Source organism: Thunnus maccoyii, chromosome 10 (assembly GCF_910596095.1).
Source record: "Thunnus maccoyii chromosome 10, fThuMac1.1, whole genome shotgun sequence".
NCBI lineage: Eukaryota > Metazoa > Chordata > Actinopteri > Scombriformes > Scombridae > Thunnus > Thunnus maccoyii.
In genome coordinates this window covers 4,332,159-4,344,808 of record NC_056542.1, presented here as the reverse complement: position 1 = coordinate 4,344,808, position 12,650 = coordinate 4,332,159, and the positions used below count along the sequence as shown (strand labels likewise).

Sequence of the window (12,650 nt, the reverse complement as noted above, 5' to 3'; positions counted from 1 at the left end):
TAGTTAATTAACTGAGACATTGTAGATTTACCCTGTTTTCCCGAATTAATCTTTATTTGTGCGTGAATACACTGCTGGGAAATATGACATAATGTTGTTTCTTGGTGTTCAAGTGGTTTAAGTAGCATTAAATAGCATTATTGCTAGTTGACTGACTTTTCAAAGTTGTAGTGATTGGTTCGTTTTTTCCGGCGTGTCAGCGTCATGCTAAGGACAAGGGTAAACGTAAAAGCGATTAATAAAAGAAAATCAAGAATCGAATGTCATGGGTTTTTAAAAAATGTATATATATATCAGCATGTGTCACAACTCCTGAGCATTGACCTTCAGAAAATTTCCACTTAGTAAGTCATAAATACCACGTCAGTGAGTTGTTCAAATGGACTCTTCTCATAAACACGGTAAACACGACTCCACTTGAAGGCACCATTAGGGCTGCTAATGTTGAGAAAACTGCCTTCTGCAGCTGTAAAGAAGTGGAGTGGGAAAGGTTATTTTGGGAATCCAAGGTTACAGAAGGAAAAAGTCTTGTTTATTTTCTGCAAAGGCAACTTTGGGTGACTTAGATTTGATGAATGTCAAGGCTCGGATGGACAGAAAAAAAAAACCCCAATTGACTCATCGGCACAAAAGATGAGTAAATATTGTGTGTGAGAAAATATCTGATCCTTTCATCTAAAGTGAAACATACACATATTCAGGTCAACTATGACTTCCAAGTAAGAGAAAATCAGTCACAGAGATTAAAATGTTGATGTGTGCTCTGCCAATATCCCTAAAGGTTTCACTAAAGATTACACATTTTTTCAGCATTTCAAGTCTCCATATAAACATTGAAACAAGTTTTTTGTTGTTCATACCGACCATTAAAACATCCCTTCTCAATGCACTTTCAATGTAAGTGATGAAGGACAAAATCAACAGTCCTCCTCCTATGCAAAAAATGTATTTAAAAGTTTATTGGAAGCTAATATGAAGCTCCAGCAGCCTGAGTTCATCATATTAAGTGTCTCCACAGACAGTGTTTCACCACTGAGCCACAGTGAAAGGATAAGGGAACATATTATACTAAAAAATACTTCAGTATCAGTAATCAGCACCAATTGTTCATATGGGGACCTGACTATTGTTTTAAAACAGACTTGAAAAATTGTGAACTGATCCTTTAAATCAACTCCCTTTAAGATTCAGCGACTCTTATTCGCAACTCAGACTCGGATCTTTGCCACAACAATGGCAGCTGAGCTCATTCGCCATAACACAAACGAGCTTTCCAAGTGGAAATAATTATAACTGATAGTCAAAGCAGGAACATTTTGTTAAATTATCCAGAAGACTCTCATGTTTTTATGTTGAGAAGCATTGAGAATATCATTTAAAGAAATGTCAGTTGTGTAAAAAAAAAAAAAAAATACAGCTCCTCCCATTTTACTGCTCTATATAAGTGATAAAAAATGACTGATGGAAATATTTGTGTTTTGTGTTTCTCTCTCTCTCTGGTTTTGTGGTGTGTAAAGCTGGGTGAGGTCTGAGCTCATTAGTGCTGATAAACCAGAGAGGCGGAGTGATACAGAAACACAAACACAGGGTGACAGAGTAGAGTTTAAATATGGCGCCAGACACTCTGTCTCCATACAGGTCTGTCATTTCTACTGTGTGTGTCACTCTGTTCATTACCTGTGTGTGTGTGTGTGTGTGTACGTGGGGTTAGGGTCAGGGTGTGTCTGTGTGTGTTCCTGCTCAATCTGTGTGTGTGTGCAAAAGTCAATTAGAATCAATTTGTACCCTCAGCTGTTTGAAGCCCATCTTCCCCATGACTCTGTATGTGTCTGTCACCTTGTTACCTTGTTAATGCAGCACTGGTGGGTCCCTTTGGTCACTGTGTGTGGGTCATTATGGTCAGAGTGTGTGTGTGGTGTGTTTGTGGTTGTGGGGGGAGGTGGAGGGGGAGTGAGTGAAAAAGACAGAGGGTGCATCCCAAGTCTCTTATTTGATGTTTTTCGTCGTTCGTTCCCCTGATCCTCGCTTGAACCGGAAGTCATTCTGCTCCGACATTTTTAAAAGCCTTCCCAAAGCTCTTATTCCTTCTCTGAGGAGCAAGTCTTTTACCGGCCGACAGCAGTTATTGATTAGACGCTCAGCTGATCAGACTGATCTGATACATCACAGCAGATGTTAATCGTCGGTCTGATCAACAAAAGAACAATAAACATAAAATTCTCTTCATCTATTAGAAAGATTTTTCTTTTCATGATCTGTTATTTCCCCCCCCCCACGTTGACTTTTATAGTAAATGAAAACACATTTATTTTTTCCGTTCAGTCACGTGAAGCTGAAAAATTCCTGATCGTTCCCTGAGCGCATGAGTTACATCATTTGAGTCTTCCCTGGAAATGGATGTCGCTTCACATGACGCTTCGAAGGAAAAGGGCGTCTTATTTCCCAATATCCACACTCACAGACTCACGACCTTGAGGAGCGCTTCCCTCGAAGTCTGCGAGGGCTCAAAGCTGTCCCGCTGTCAAAATCATAACGTGCATGAAGACTCGAGCCCTGTATGCACATTTTCTGTAAGTCCTGCATCTCTGCAGACTTTGGCCGAGGGAGTTACCCACACGTGATAGCGTTGTGACATTAAACGCAGCCTCTCGCACTCAAGCACTTACGACAGCGACATCAATCAAGGCTTAGATCTTGGAGGAGACATTGGGCCATTTCCTCTCCCCTCACATGGTTTCCTCGCATCCCTCCGTGCTTCCAGAGAAGACTTGACGAAAGCTGCGGTTTCTTAAAGTTACGTGATCTTATTTGTTTGTGTCATCACTTATCAAACTGAGTCAGATAATCTGGCTCAGCTCTGATTGACAGCCAGGAGATAAAATCCTTCGATGTGACGTCTTGTAAGGAATTTAATCATTAACTAGTCACCACCCATCGTCACAATTAAAATTAAATCACTCCCTTGAAATTCCATCTTTTATCAGTCAAACATTCACCCCGTAAAACGCCAGCTCTGATGAACTCCTGTCCTGCTCTTTTATTGAAGACCACAGTAAGTTTGATTTCAGTTATAATGAATTCTGATACATAAATCACAGCAAAAATGTATTAAAATGGCTGTTTTTTATTAGTACTACCTAATATGGGTTTGGGGACGGTCTTAGATCTTTGTGTTGATGTTTAAAATTGTGTTCAAGCGTATTTTGTAAAGTGTAAATTCCCTTGGCGGTTTATAAAGTCGTTTATAGAGTATGAAATGAACAGAAATGACTCCTGGTGAGTTCGGTCAGAGTCTGAGGTGTCACGCAAACACACACAGGTACGCTTCGCACTCATGTACGTAAATTCACTTTGTGTTCTGTCTCAACGCACTTTAATACCAACGAGCAATTTCTGATCATGTGTTGTGTCATATTCATCACAGGATTAAGGCGGATGGAGAGTGTGAACTGTGAAGTCCAGGGGAAATCTTCTATTCTCGGGTTTAATATCTAACTTCGGTTTATTTTGAACCGATATCCATCTTTTCATCCGACTCTGAGTAAGACGGAGATCGAGTGTTAGCATAGCATTTCATATCTTTAATATACCTTTAAGGTCTCTGGTAATCAGCTTCTTGTTAAAGGTTAAAGGTCACAGGTTGCCAGGTTTGCTCAACATGGTTTATGAGCCTGAAACCTGTTTGTTCCATAGTATGTGTGTGTATGTGTGTGTATGTGTGTGTGTGTATGTGTGTGTATGTGGTGGTAAACGGTGACCCGGTGACATATTTTATCAGGGTGTTGCAGTGCTAGCCCTTGGCCTCCATACTTTCTATTTCACAAACTCTTTATGTGTGTGTGTGTGTGTGTGTGTGTGTGTAAACAGTGCTCACCTTGTTCCGAGACCATATAGCTTGTGTCTTTTATCAGTGATTGACTGCTCGGGCCTCAACTGAGGTATTAGCAGCTTCTATATCTCCAGGTCCTGAGTGCTGAGAGTGTGTGTGTTCATGTGTGTGTGTGTACGTGCGTGCATGCTTGTTGACGAGCTGGTGACTAGTCGTAGTGGTTTGGTCGGTAGCATGACTGTCTTGTTTTGTCGGAAGCGTTCGTTACCCGCACTGATAATTAAGTAGTATGTATGTCACATGCCAAGTTGTGTTTCTGTGTTTTGCATGCCGCTGCATGTGTGCACGTACCAGTTTGTGCACTTGCATGTGCATGTGGGTTTGTGTGATTTTGTGTGTGTGTGTGATTGTGATTGTGTGCACATGTGTGTGTGTGATGCAGGTTAATGATTGCAGGGTTTGGTGTATGTGTGGCTTCCTGTGGGTTTAAACGCAGTGCTGATAGAGAACTGGGGTTACATCAGGACACACACACACACACACACACACACACACACAGACACACACTCTCACAGCTATGTAGCTTATGTTGTGTGAAGGAAAATATCTGTAAATAACAACAGAATAACAAACTGTTTCTGTTACATTTCTCATTTTTTTAAACCTCAAACCCTCTGAGGCATGTTTTTATGATTTTCTGTTATTTTTATACATTATATTATACATCCATCATCTTTTCTTTGCATCTATCATCAAGCTCAATAGAAGTTTTTATTTATGATTTAAATTTAGGGGCTGGAGAGACGCAGGCATTTTTTAAAAAGATATTTCCGGCAGCTGTGTCCATCTGTCTGTCTGATGTATTCCTGCTGCTTTTGTAACTGCTCTAGTTCTTCTTCTTCTTCTTCTTTGTGTGAGCTTCCAACATTTTTTTTTCTTTGTATTTTTAGTAAATTATCAAACTGGGCTCCCGACATCATAAAATAGATTGCGAAACTTCATTACCAGCTTGTGAAATTCTCCCCGCTGTTGACATTTTTCTTTTGTCCTCAGGAATGACATCACTGTTTGAAGGCTGTATTTGTATGCAGGGGGGAAAATATTTTGGCTAAAAACAGACTCGTTTTGCAAGTTTTTCTGGATCATGAATTTATTATTATTTAACAGATCAGGAGAAATCTTTAGTGCAAATATTAGAAAACGTTGTCAAGTTTGTAATCTGCATCTGTACCTGAACGTGCATGCGTGGTCGGTAACTGTACGTGAGCACTGTCATAAAATAGGAATGTTTGTGGAGCCAGTCTACACACCTGTTTGTCTTTGGATGGCTGCTTTCTGGAGAGTCAGGCAGAGATTAGCTCTCTCTCTATCTCTCTCTCTCTCTCACACACACACACACACACACACACACACACACATTGTTCACTTATTCATTCACTTAATGTTTATGTGTCATTTCTTTCCTTTCTTCTCTTGTTTATTCTTTCTTATCTGAATTAGATTTCTTTTTTTCCTCATTTTTCTTCCTTCACTTTGTTAACTGTCGGTAACTTCATCAGTCACGTCTCCCACTGTGTGTCGTGTGATTGGCTGCTTAACTAAATATTAACCAGCTGAAAGACAGTCGGTCCACTGTGTCAGTATGTCCACCACAGCAATTATTCACCACTGTGACTGTTTGTGTGTGTGTGTGTGTGCGTGTGTTCGTGCACGCGTGTGTCGCAAGAGCAGTGGTTTTTCTTCACTCAAGGATAACGAGACATACCTGTTACCTGTATATGTGTGTGCGTGTGTGTGTGTGTGTGTCACTTTTGCTTTGTGCAGTGTGCGGTATTTGTGTTTTGCACTCTTTCACGTTGGCTATCGTGAGACACATCCTGTGGCCGTGCTGTGTGTGTGTGTGTGTGTGAGCATGCCAGGAGGGTAATTACAGGCTCAGTGCAAGGCCTGGACAAATTACAGAGGATCACACACAGACACACACACACACACACACACACACACACACACACTCCCTGACTGATACTACCTCTCTCTCTCTCTCTCTCTCTCTCTCTCTCTCTCTCTCCACCCTTTTAACCTCTAGCGTTGCTAAACAGTAAAAGAGCTCAGTTAGATAATACCGTAACTATACACACCCCTCACACACACACACACACACACACACACTCATACATATACACACAAACAAATGTGAAGACACACATAACGCTCCTTCTATTTTGGTAGGAAACAATACCACAGAAAAAATACATGCCTTAACAAGTCAATTAGTCTTGTAATGACTCATAAAATCTTATTTTCTGCTTATAAAAGAAAAAAAAATCTGCTTTCGTGTGTTGTCTCCGATGCAAATCATCTTGTTTTTAATGTGTCATGACTCATGTGTTAGTTCTTGAAAACTTTACGACCACTTTCACTTCATCTCTTCCTTTCTCTATCTGTAACTCTATCAGTAGGACTCAATGCATTTAGTTTCATGGATCCAAATGATGGTTTAGCACCAAAACAAAGCCCTGCATTTGGATTTAATCAGTGTAAACTGAAATCACTGCCTGCCTGTGACGTTTCACGCTTGTCCCCTGTTGGTCAACAATGTCACGTTATTGGTCGTCTTAACTACGTGTGTCCTTTATTGAATCACATGTTATATCACGTCAGCGGTGCAGGGTCCACAATGTGCTTTTATATAATGAAACCAAAAAAAATGTTTTACTTTAGTGAGGTTTTTTAAATTTTTCTGCCAAAACCACAAATAAGCTGTAGTTGAGTCAATCTAACAATCGATCAGTTGACTGATTGTTGCGGCTCTTCTTGTTTGTTCCTAAACATGACACTGAAATGCAAAAGAAAACCCCCGAATCATTGGTCATTCTTCAAAAAAGAAAACTCTTTTCTTGTTTGTCACCTAGCAACAGTGTTTTTATGCTTAAACCACTTGAACGCTGTGAACTCAACTTCCCCAAGTTTCAAGTGTTTGACCTCAGCGGTTTCGTTCGAGGCAGCGTAACACTCAAACACAACCGACTTCACGCCGGCTAACACGCTAACGTGAAGCGCTGTGAGCCGTCACCTGAGGCTGCGGAGCTGCTGAGAGGTGATTTGTTGTTTTAAAAGTGAGAGAGTGTGGACTGTCTCCTCTATCTCTGCTCATCACAGGTCAAAAGTCAGATAAGAACTGTCTGCTGGGAAATGGAGTGGGGGGGGAAGAGGAGGAGGAGGAGGAGGAGGTGCGGGGGGGGGGGGGGGGGGGGGGGGGTGTCACCTGATGACAGGACAGGAGGAAGAGGAAGGCAGATGGGAAGTATTCAGTGTTAGCATGCTACTGGTGTTGATAGGCGTCCTCAGGAAGGTGTTTGATAAGTGAGGTTGTGAGTTACTGAGTAACTGAAACACTGTTGGGTAACAGGTTAGGGTTCAGCTCCCTCCTCACCCCGGGGGGGGGGGCAAGAGACTGACTGGTCTGATTCCCTTTTGGGGCTGTTCATGCTAACAATAAGCACGAAAAAAGCCGTAAACCCTTTAATTATCATTCTTACATCACTGTTGTGTGCTTGGTATTTGTTTAAAAGGTATAAAAGTGTATGAAAGTAGCATCTTGGCATCAACATGGTCGGTTATTATTTATATTATATACTCTGAAAGTCAAATAAGGGACGAAATAAGTTGCAGCAAATCTCTCTGTTGTTTTATTCATGTCTCTCAGATGTCAGAATATGTTCCAAACCGTTCGCTTAGGTCGCTTAACGCCGGCTTGTTAAATGTGCCACGAACAAAATGCAAAAAGTTTCAGTGAGGCACCAAAGATCTGGAACAAAGCGGCTCAAAACTTATTTTTTATGGTTTTGCTTTTAATTAACTCAACCTTTTTATTTGCCTTTTACTGCTATCAGCTTATTTACTACCTGTTTTATCTTTTTTATCTCATGATTTTACCTCCTTTTATCCTCTCACCTCTTTTTATCACTGAAGTTTTTTAATTGTTTATTGTATTTATTTTTCTCCTTTCTTTTAATATTATAAAATATCTTTTTTTTTGCCTGCTTGCTTGTTTTTACCTCTTTCTGTAAAGCACTTTGAGCTGCATTTTATGTTATGAAAGGTGCTATATAAATAAAGGTTATTATTATTATTTTATTGCTGTATTGAATTGTTTTCTATTGTACAATTTGACAATTTGCCTTTTTATTTGTTTGAATGTTCATCAAAAAATGGCCTTGTTGCATGTAAAATGAAATATTCATCGGTGAAAAAATATCTTCAAATCTCTAATATAAAAAGTGTCACAAGTGACGTCTGACTAGAATGTAAAAAAATGTTCACATACGTCCCAAAAGCTCATATACTTTAGATTATTATGGGTTTTCATGCTAAAATGTAGTTGAGAGTTTTTCATGCAAATATTTATATAACTCAGATGACTAACATGTATACTTGTGTGTTACTTTATGTAATCATTGACACCAAGCCTCCTACAGTATATTAATTTACCTGCTGTTTATATCTTCATTATGCTTCTTATATAAATTGGCTTTTGGTCAGGTGACAGCAGAGCTTTTGGAGGAATCTGCTGCCCCCCCTCGCTCCTCGCTCCTTCACCTTTTCACCTTCTCTCAGCTGAATCATGGTGCGTTTGTCCTGATTGATTTTCTCAGGAAGAACAACTTGTTTTAAGTTTCTGTCACTCAATAATCTCCACTGTGGACCTTACAAAACCGACATTTCAGGGTTCTACACAAAAGGTCCCACATGTCTCCTATCAGCTGACCAGTCACAGGTCTTGTGGTCTCCACATGGTATCTCAGTGACCACCGTTGCCCCAACATGTGCACATTTTTAGGAGATGCAGGTTTGGGCTGTAGTGGTTCTCCAGCTTCTGCAACATCTATGCATATGTCTGATTATTCTCATTCTGGCCCTTTAACTGTCAGTGTGTGTTTAAACATTTTAGATGAGGTCATTCGGGGTTTAGGAGCAACAGAAGTTACAGTTTGGTGTTTGCGACATGTGACATTTAACCCAACAAACAAACTCTCAGCTCATCCTGTCTGCACCATATCCTCTCCTCCTCCTCCTCCTCCTCTTCTCTGCTCCCTGTCCTCCTCTTCTTCACATTTTCAGTCTCAATTACGGGACAATCTCAGCATGATTTGAGTTTTTGGATTTTTATCTATATATGAATGGATGTGCATTTGCAGCTCTTAAAGAGTTACATTTAAATATATTCTAAACACAGCTTGTTCAGACCCATTCACTTCTATACAGCACATGAAACAACTGTAGACTTTGTCATTTTAAAGGATAAAGCTCGCTACTGTCTATATTTTCCTAAATCTCATGTGCGGAGCCAAATAAACAATGAATTGATACTTTAAAGCATTGCGTGTGTATCCAAACCCTGATATATCTAACACCAAACATGTCAATAAGCCACATTGCTGCACTGGATGACATGTTCCTTCACCACTAAGATTACAGTCATGGTAGTTTGCTTAGAAACGGCTCCGCAGACTGAAGACAGCGATCACATTTTCAGTCACTGGAGAGTAGTTCCTTGTACGGCAGATGCCACTGAGCATGTGCAGGGAACACAGTTTCCAGTGTTTTGCTAGCTTGTTGCACTACATATCAACAACGTCTTGGACTTTATACTAAATTTATTTACAATGTACAAAGTCAAGCTGCTACTTGCTGGTGTTAATTTTTACATAATTGATCAAAAGAAAGCCTGCGTGTGTGATGACTGTATACAGACACATACTTTTATCTGCAACTTGTGAGTTACAAACATGACTTTTACTATCTTTAGTCTGCAAAATGAAACAGAAAATTAGATTCCATGCAGTAAAGTTTGCTGTTTTTGTTCCTCTCTTCTGCATAAAGTAAAGTTTTTTCTCCTCTTCTCTTTACTTATAATGTACTGCGAGTCTGTAAAAAACAAGTTGTGCTTTGAAGGTATGTGCTAATAGGAGCTATTATACTCACTCTTCTCCTCCCCGCCCTCTTACTCACAAACACTCTCCTTTCCTCCACTCCCCACCACCTCCTCCTCTTCCTCCTCCTCCTCTCTCTCTTTTCTTTCTTCCTCTTTCTCCTCTCTCTGTCCTTTTCTGTGTCTCTAATTAGCAGTGTGTTAAACTCAGAGAACAGTGGTCAGGAATGCCTCGACAAGCCCGTAAAAATGACATCAAACTCCCGGAGACGCCAACAGACAGGTTTAACCTCCCTGTTCGTACATACAGTGCGGGGATGATGATGAATGGATGGATGAGGAAGATGAGAAAAACAAGGTGGAGGGAAAAAGGTAGAGTGAGGGAGGAAGACGAGCTGAAACGGATGGAAGCAACTTCTGACAGAGAGAAATTATTTCATTTGTACTGAAATTAATCCCTGAAGTTAAGTTGAGTTGAATCAAAGGAATTGAACTAAATGACAAAAAGATTGAATTGAGAAACACAGAAATAAAGATACTCATTATTTTAATTATATTAACATTTGCTATGTAATAATTACACCTAAATGTTAATTCAAGGCGCTAATTACAAATTAATATTTACATGTAAACACAAAGATGGAGACAGAAGCTGTGAAATTGGATTTTTTGCTCAGAAATGTATTTCTATGAACATGTTAAAACAAGGTAATTATTTAATATTTCAAATAAATAGAAGAAATAAATTATTAGCATCCTTCAGTATCTAAAATACGTAGAAATCAAACAAACAAATTAACAGAATCCTAATTTAGATCTTTTATTTCATTCATTTGTGTTGCGTCTTGATGTGAAATTAGTTGAGTCTTAGTTGTGATTTTCCTGATAAATGTTCGTAAAAGTTGAAAAACACAAGTTTCCATTTATTTTAATCTCTAGTGTTAGAGTTAGGGCTTTGAGAGAGATTATTACATATATTTTCTCATGTAAATTTGATTTATTTATGGATGTAAACACACCGATCCGAGGGATTACATGTGAGTGAGAATATTTGTATTTTCCAATATGTTCCCAAGATGTTAAAAGTGGACAAAAAGACATGAAAACATGAGACATCAACCCTGTTCTTTTCCTCCTTTTCTCCACTCATGTCTTCTTTGTCCACCTTCTCTCCTTCACTCCTCTTTCTTCACTCATCCATCCCATTATTACCTCTCCTCCACCTCCATCTTTGAAGTCTTTTTTTTTGTCTGCTCTGTCTCTCTTCTGTCTCCTTCAGACCATCAGTACGGCCACACAATGACTCTTTCACGTAAAGAGAGGAAAGACAGAAAGAGGGAAGGGATGTTAGAGGTAGAGGAAAAGGTGAAGAAGGAGAGGAGGAGGAGGAGGAGGAGGGGAGAGAAGAGGGATGGGGTGGAGGAAGGATAGACTGGGGTCAGAGCTGACACTGGAGGGTTGATGTGGGGTCAACATGATGAAGCAGTAATGGAAGTCTGTTCGTGTGTGTGTGTGTGTGTGTGTGTGTGTGTGTGTGTGTGTGTGTGGGTGCCAGAAGACGTATGGCCGGCTGACAGCAGAGAGGGAGACGGAGGCAGATTGCGGCGGAAGGTTGAGGGGTAATTGCCTCGATGTGGGCGTGTTCCTCTCCGTGTGTGTGTGTGTGTGTGTGTGTGTGTGTGTGTGTGTGTGTGTGTGTGTGTGTGTGTGGCTGTTGCCTCATTTATATTTTCCTCTCTTGGTATTTAGCAAGTTTTATTTCCTAAATGACAAAAAAACAACAACATTCTGCAGATTAAAGGTCGTGTAATAATGATCCTTCAGGGTACATAGATATTTCCTGGATGATGTCTGTTATATACAATATATTTATCTTTAAGGCAGATACAAGTATTGATTATCGATAGTACATGATTTTAAATTGCTTGCTTTTGTGTCTGCATGTTGTCTGTATATCTGCAGTGGAAAACATTTAAAAACTTTCACATTTTTGGACTTAATTGGGCTGTTTTTTTTTAAATAAAATGGACATAATGCCACCTATATTTTATTTTATTTAAGTTGATTATATTTATTTATTTTTGTTTTGTTGTGTTGTATCTTATCTTGAACAATTTTTAGGTGATTTCCTGCCTGTAACTACATGCAGCTGCTACTGACTTGATCTTTCCTGTAAAATAATAATAATAACAACTTTTATTGTCCGTTTTAAATCACTTCAGTCTTTATTTTTGTATTACAGGAGCCACTAAAGCTCAAGTCCCTGTCTAATACATTTCACAACATTTATTTTAATTCATGAAGTTACAGCAGTGACCGTTTTAAAAAAAAGTCTTGGTGGTGTTTATAGACGTCATCCGACATTCGTGAGGTCTGGTTTTGTAAAAATCAGAAACATAAACATGAGGTTTGTCCAGCAGCTGAATCCGAAAGGTCAGATGTCTGAGTGTGCTTGAATGCATCATCAGAGAGAGTTTTCACAGTAAAATAATCCCTCCCCACAGCTGCATTATCACTCATCATTAAATAAATTGAGAAAATATAAAGATGTTAAACGGTGGGTTACATAATTATCAGTTGCTTAATTCAGTGGTTCCTAAATTTTTGGGCTATAGTCTAGTCTATCTGGGATCCCCGTCACATGTCGCATTGTCTACCAGTTAAATTAAAGTTTTTTATTTGTTTAACTTTTAGAGGTTTGAGGCGATTAAATACAGTAATTTACAATTAACAAAGAAGAAAATTAAAGGACAATTTTGTGTGTCAGAAATGTGTTTTTGTTTTTTTCTGTTGTGCTATGACCTCATATTAGTCAGCGACCCCCAGGTTGGAAACCACTGGCTTAGTTGATCAATAGAAAATGAATCACCAGTGATTTTTAGTTACTTG

At 39.4% G+C, this 12,650-nt stretch overlaps 1 protein-coding gene across 1 annotated transcript in view; it reads left to right on the top strand.

Moving 5' to 3' along the window:
• Nucleotides 1–2,551: 2,551 nt before the first annotated feature.
• Nucleotides 2,552–12,650, top strand: part of prdm1a (PR domain containing 1a, with ZNF domain) — a 49,723-nt gene continuing 39,624 nt past the window's right edge. Inside the window, exon 1 of the mRNA XM_042424961.1 lies at nt 2,552–3,052. The gene's annotated coding sequence lies outside the window, so the exon portion shown is untranslated. The remainder of the gene's footprint in view (nt 3,053–12,650) is intronic.